We start from the raw sequence: 7627 nt of genomic DNA on the forward strand, positions 1-7627 counted from the left end.
CCGCTTCCCCCCCACCCGCCCCACTTCCCCAGGGGGAGATCCCCCTGCGAGAGGTGGGAGGAGGAGTGATGCAAGATTTGGGGCAAGAGAAGCCCATATCAAAGCAAAGGCTCGGGGACATACATATGTGGGAGGGGGGAATTACGGTGGGTGGTAAGCAGCAGCAAGGTAGCTTGCTACTGCTTGAAACTTCGCAGCTCTGCCTCCCTCCCAACTCCCCACTGCACATTAAACCCCCCCTTCCCCTCTGCCCCTAGGACAGGCTTGACCAGCTCTGAACGGGAACTTTGAACATTTCCAAATTTGGAGGGGGGTGGGGGTGGGAGAAGGAGGGAACGGAGGAGGAGATGGGGGTCGAGGAGTTCAAAAGCCCCTCCATAATGCCTTTATTTAGATGCGCCAAAAGGATTCTGGGGGAGGGGGGCGCAGTCCCAGAAGGTAAGAATTAAGATTTTAATCTTCCAGAAACACGACTCCCAAGTTTGCTGGTCCAGTGAATTTCTCTGTGGGACTGGGAAGGTTTTGTAGAGGGGGGAAGCCCCTTAAAACAGACCCCTTTTTAAAAGGGTCCGCTCCCGACAAATCAAGCGATTCTTCGGGTGGATCTTAACAGAGTTGGAAGGGACTTCGTAGGTCATCTAGTGACTAGATATAAAGAAATCAACTCCAGATTACTGAACGTGGTGATTTAAAACTCCTGCTAAGTGACTTAAAACCAGACATTGGGAAACTGGTATCACTTCATCAAGCCTATCTATCACATTAAGAATTTACTGAACAGTGAAGTAGTTACTAAATTTTACTGAGTTTACTAAGTTACTAGTTACTAAGGTTCTTGATAAATGACTATCAGACTTTGAAAACCTGACATCACTGGATCATGTTCAACAATTTTGTTGAATTAACATTAACTAAAAAGGTTTTTAAATTGGATTTTGAATAAATGTGTAATTAATTGTTACAGTTTTGAATTTTACTGTTACTATCTTCCTTCTGTTGTGCAAACTGCCCAGTCACATGATCCTCCCCAGCCACACCCACCAAACCACGCCCACCAAGCCACGCCCACCAAGCCACGCCCACAGAACCGGTAGTAAAAAAAAATGAATTCCACCACTGGGTGGGGGGCACTGAGGATCAGTTTGTAGCACCAAGGGGGCGGTGGACTGAAAAAGTTTGGGAACCACTGTGTTAGACGCATGCAACGTATGTCTAAATTGAAAGGGAGGGGATAAAGAAGAATTATTTCTACCTATGGTCATGAAAGTCTATCCGTTACGAAGTTTTACTGTGCTAAATACAAGCGAGGTTTGCTATCATCTATGAAATGAACCAGAACAATTTCAACAAATCCGTATCAAAGTGCAATTTGTTTTCATTAAAATAGTCTATAATTTATTTTGAGGGAATGAACACAAAAACAAAATGTGAATGGTAAGTGCGGATGGAAGGAAGAATTAGGGAGGACAAGACTGTAGCCTTCAACTCACTAATTCCAAACAACAGAATAAATCCCAGCAGCCAAATCAAAATATGGCCCATTGCCTCCAGCAAAAACATTTTTGACGTTAACTAAACAAGAAGTTATTGTATCTAACAAATCCTAGGCATTGCAACTTCCACTTCTGCTATATTTTGCAGAGAAAAAAAATAAAACATAGAATAAATGTGGTATATATGGCATAATAAAATTCCGCTTATTCTCCAGGCTGAAACTTTCCAACAGCTGTCAAGCACAGCTCCAGATCTGGCTGGGAAACACCCACAGACTTTGCTATTGTGTCAAGGGGTCTTTTAAAACAGTGCAGTCACAACCTGAGACCCTGAGGGGGCCTACAGCCTCAAAAGAGCTCAAAATGTTGACAGCACATTGCTATTTATTGTTTTATAATGCACACAACCCCGTCATAACAATTCTGGGCAAGAAAAATGCACAAACCAAAGCAAATATGCTCCTTCCACAATCCACAGTCAAACCAATAAAATATTCATTAACACCACCACACATGCACAAGAGACTCCAAGGGCATGGCACAACCAAAATGTCTATACTATACTAAGTATAACCACCTTCCTGAAGCTACCGAGGATAGGTACCACCTGAACTCCTGCAGGCAAACAGATCTAAAGAAACAGGGCAGCTACTAGGAAGACTGCCCCTCCTGTGACCTCTTGGAGGAGGGACCTCAAAGTAGACTTAGTTCAAAGAATAGGGTCCCTAGAGCAAATTGAAGCCAAGCCTTAAGCAGCTTTACATGTTAAAATCAACACTTTGAATTGCACTCAGAAATCTATTGATGGACAATGCAGCGTATGTAACACCAACATATCCTGCCCACAGAACTGTCATCCCACCCTCAAGCAGCCTCCTGTATTCTGGACCAACCACAATTTCCAGGTAGCCTTCTAAGACAACCCGAAGTAAAAGGTACCCTGAGGTGATAAAGGTATAAGCCAGTGTTTTTAAGGTCTCCTCCGGGGGTGGGTTCTAGCCGGTGTTACTGCTGGTTCGCTCATGCGCATGCTTCGCACACATGCGCAGTTCAGTGGAAATTGTTCTGCGCATGCACAGAACTCCCAAAAAAGTTGACGGCAGCAACCAGGGAACCAGTTTGGGGAGCATGGCCAGCCTGGGTGGCTGCTGGTTCTGTGACCCAGGCCGGCATACCACTACCGGTTCGGCCAAACCGATCCGAACTGGTAGGAACCCACCTCTGGTCTCCTCCTTTAGGAAGGGCTGCAACTCGGCCAAGGGACCCTATTCATCAAGAAGAGCTATGAATATAGATGAACTCCCAAGTTTGTGTCCTGATCCTTCTATCTATCTTACTAGAAGTCAGCTTATTTTGTCCATCTATCCTTGGCAGCCTGGACACTACTTCCACTTCATCCTTAGGTTAAACCAGAGTGTTTCATCTTCTTCTTGTGCCCTGAGGCGTTGGCGGTCATTTTAGCGATCTTATTTTTTATCAACAGTTGCAATTGAACTGATAGATGACCTCTCCCAAAGATTTCATATAAACACAGTATGGTTTGTAAGTAAAGCTGCCCTTTGCAATTGACTGGTGGTGATTTTGTTAATGCTGATGGTGTTCAAATGGTGCTCCACATTACTTTGGGATCACACCCAAGGTGTCTACTATTATTGGTATAACCTTACATATTGATTACCCTGATCAATCAATTGAAAAATCAAATGACAAACTTAAAATATGATTATTTGGGAGCTCCGGTAATAATTTCACCATATAACAAGAAACTCTCATTGTTGAAATAACTTTTTTAAAAAAGCATTGAAAGTCTTCATATGGTGACTTCCGGTTCCGGCGGCTACGGCGACAGGCAGATCGCTGCCTGCTCCAGCTCTCCCGGTGGGCTTCCCCCGCTTCTGGGGGGGCACAAGACGCCTTGGAGGGGCGTCTTGCCGAAGGAACGGCTCGCGGAGGGTCCTGGCGTCGGCGGCGGCTGGCGGGGGCTCCTCCGCTTCGTTCTAGGCATCGGGGAGCAGTTTTGGAGGACGTGCGTGCGCACGCGTCTCGCCCCATGCCGATCGGAGAACACACTTCCGAACGAAGCAGCGGCAGTATGGTGAGAGGCTTCCTTTCTGCATTCCTTCGCTTTTGAATTGATGAACTTTTCAGCACTTTTAAAAAGTTAAACTTTCGGATCCCTGCTGGAGGTGCGGCTAGAGGGAGGGGGATTTCCCCCCCTCCCTCGGACAAGCGGCTTGAAAAGACTTTCCTTCCATCCCCAGAGAGGAGGAGGGGGGAGAGCCAACTAATGATGCCTCACCCCTATAAAAGTGATTTTCATTCGACCTAGCTCCAGAACTAATGGATGAACTGAGAACTTTTTGAACTTTTAAAAATTTTACTATGCCTCTGAGCCCAAAGCTGGCAGGGCAAGATGGCACACTTCCGTTGTCTTCATGAACTGTGAAACCTGACTCCACCTTTAAAATTCAGGCTTCCGGTCTTTGTCTCCGAGTCACCCAGAGGAATTTCTTGTGGATTGCTACTTTCTGAACTCTTTGGAGAAAAAAAACTTTCATCTACTGCTAGAGTGACTAAAGAAATCCCCATCTGTTTGGATCCTCTGCCTTCTGAATTCGCCTGCCTGCTCTACCTCTCCAGCTGCCCAGTCTCTACTTTGACTGATCTCCTTGCTTCATAAACCATGTCTCCAAAAAGACCACCTCCTGGAAAGCCTGGCTTTGCTACTTCTGCTCCAACGTCTGCAACGTCTAGTCCAGCTACACAGTCAAAGATATCAGAATTGATGCAACCCAAGACTACAGAGATAGACTTCCAACAAATGCTTCAACAAATTTTACAAGGCCAGGAGGAAATTAAGAAACAGTTAAGGGAAATGAAAGATGAAATTAAACAGAATCAAGCCCAAATCTTTAAGAACTCACAGAGACTGGACCTTGTGGAGGGTGGGGTGGCGGAGGCGAGGGGGGGGGTAGAGGCCTTACAGAAGGGGAACAAAGAACTTGATATCCAACAAATGAAAGCAGAGCTTGAAAGAATGTCCTTTTATCTTAGATTTCAAAATGTAATAGAAGCAGATGGGGAAAATATAAGGGACATTATGACTAACATTCTAGCTGAATACATACACAAAGATAAACAGCAGATGGAATGGGAGATAGATCTAGCTTATAGAGTGAATTCAGCATATGCCAGAACACATAATGTACCCAGGGAGGTTCATATTAAATTTCTTAGGAAAACCACAAGAGATGAAATTCTGGGTGTACAAAGGGGGCAAACACTGACATACCACGATAGGGAGATAACCATTCTAAAGCAGATTCCCAAAAAAATTAGGGAAAAAAGGAAAAGTTATTCGCAATTGGCGAATAAATTATACCAGAAGGGGGTGTGGTTTAGATGGTTGATGCCTGAAGGTATGCTGATATTCTGGGAGGAGACAAGAATCAGAATCAACACACCCATAGAGGCACAGGCCTTTATGGAAAAAAACAAAGCGAACCTAGAAAAAACAGATGACACTACAACGGTTATACAGGACACGGGAGGGGCCGGAGCTCTGCCAGCGGGGGGTGAAGGGGCAACACCAAGAAAGCTCAGATCACAAAAATAAATAAGAAAACCACAATGTTATAAACAGACCGAAAGTATTAATGAATTTACAACTAGACTATATATTATAATTATATAAACTGATTGAAAAGTATTTTTTCTAGAATTAATATGCTGATTTTTTTTATGACTATGTAATAAGGTTTGATATTTTGATGTAACCTAGGAGTCTGGAGGGAGGGGGCGTCTGCCATACTTGCAACTGCCAAAATTTGTAACTATTCCACTTACCCTTTTCCGCATAAATGTTTTTAAAAAAACCAATAAAACTTCTTGAAAAAAAAAAAAAAAAGAAAGTCTTCATATGGTCAGACATAAAATCTAAACTGTCAATCATGAGTACAAACTTCTTTTCCTTTTTAAACTCTGAGATGATTTAACCAGCGGACTCAGTTTTTCTTTTTCATTGGACAACTCTTCTCCTTCCAGAGAGGACACCTTTCCATGATAAATGATGCATCTCCACCAAACATAATATATTTATGCCAGCTACACGTTTAGCATTCAGATTAGAAGTGGAGCAGCAAGAAAATGAATTTCAGAAAAGGAAAGGCAAAGGATTAGAAAATGTATGGCTTTTGCTACCATGCTGTGTAGGTTAGGCAGAGACAAATTGTTCATTAAGGTGCCTCTGCTTTTCTCATGAAATAGGCCCAGAAGGAGGGCATGTCCTGATGCAGAACGCATACCAATCAGCCAACCTCATTACCCCAGGAGTCCATAGTTCACGCTTGACAAAGATTGCCAGATCTTGTGAGGTGGGTTTTTTTTTCCAGCTCCTCGTCTACTTTTTATTGGTCTTCAAATTCTACATGTGCTAATTATATTGACTGGCTCCAAAAGACAGAATACACCCTGCAAAAACTATGCCTTTCTCTACCTAAGAGATACCCCCCCAAAAAAAGAGCATTTGTTATGTTGATCTGCAACCACATTTCTGGGTTAGGTCAGTTGCAATATATTTTTTGAAATTGCATCCATCTATCTGCCAGTCCACACGGCCTCTGCCTAGTAGGTTAATAAATAATCAGGGGAGTGAAGTAGACAAGGAGCTAATTTGCTGCACTTTGACAATAACAAAGCTTTTAATCATCTTTTGGCCTGGACAGCATTGAAACTGCTGGCACAACAGCTCTCACAGTCTCCTGTAAATTTGAAAGCATCAAGAGTGGTGCTCAACCAGAGAGCAAGCCTCACCTTTAATCTAGAATAGGGATGGGGAGCTACGGCCCTTTTATAACTTGTGGACTTCAACTCCCAGAATTCTTGAGCTATGCTGGCTCAGGAATTCTGGGAGTTGAAGTCCACAAGTCATAAAGAGGCCATAGTTCCCCACCTCTGGTCTAGAATGATAGCAGGGAAGGAACACATTCTGATGGCAAAAAAGGTGCAAAGATTCAGATAAAGGATTTGCTGTGAAGAGAGCAGAAATCTAAGCTTTAAATTATTGAGGAATCCAAACATTGTAGCCAGACAGCTACCTTTTCCTCCCACATTGTTGTTGTTGCTGCTTTCATCTCTAATTGAATGCCTTCCTTTCAAACCTTTGAACCTCTGGATGTTCAAAATTTTGGCTACTCCTATCTAATCCCTGAACGTCTGACATTAGCAAAAGATATTACTATGCAGTTTTGGTTAATGCAGCTCTGGATCAAAACTGGAGTATGGGAGTCAATATTAAACAGACTGAAACTGAGAGAGAAGATCAAAGGAGGGGCATTGCAGAATCAATGCAATATTTATCTGGAGGTGCTGCGGAAGGAAGTGGATGCTCCTGAGCCTCCCCTAGCCATTTTTTATGTGCCAAAGGTCTGTACCAAAATGTTCCTTTGCTTACCCAGTTGAATACATTTCATAAGGTTGCTAAAATGACAGTTATAGACAACCAGGGACCTAAGAATCCCCAAAGTGGAAAGTTTATTTCATAAAAGGAAAAAAGGAATGATAAGCAAGTGGGTGGGATTTCAGAAATGTTGCATATGAAATGTTGGGTATCAGATGGATGGATGGTATAAGACGGGCAAAATGTCACCTGATTTGATCTCTCAAGATTTGGAACAATGTTTAAAACAAATAAATCTAGGAGAGACGCCTATGTCACTGAACAATATACCTACAGTATGTCTTGCTTAATGGTCCTGTAGAAAGTTAGCACCCACCCCTATCCTAGAAGAATGAAATGTTTTAGGAAATATTAAAAAGGCAGAATATTATATTTCCCCTAAAGGAGAAATAGAAATCTTAAGGGAGACAGAAACTCAGAGCTTCATCTCCCTGCCCCCAGCAGATATTTTGTGCCCATTAAGAAAGACCGGGCTAGCCTATCTACAAGACAAAAAACCTTCAGCTCCAGGATGAAGGGATTAAGACATGACCCATCAGGACATAATAGGATTAACCCACTAAGACACAGAACTCACTATATTACACAATCTCCTAAGGACATTACATCACCCTCCAAACATCAACCAAACTCAGACAAGCATGACCCCTACATGGCCCCATGGGAGTCTGACAAC

Source organism: Natrix helvetica (genome assembly GCF_964273705.1).
Source record: "Natrix helvetica genome assembly, chromosome: 2".
Lineage (NCBI taxonomy): Eukaryota > Metazoa > Chordata > Lepidosauria > Squamata > Natricidae > Natrix > Natrix helvetica.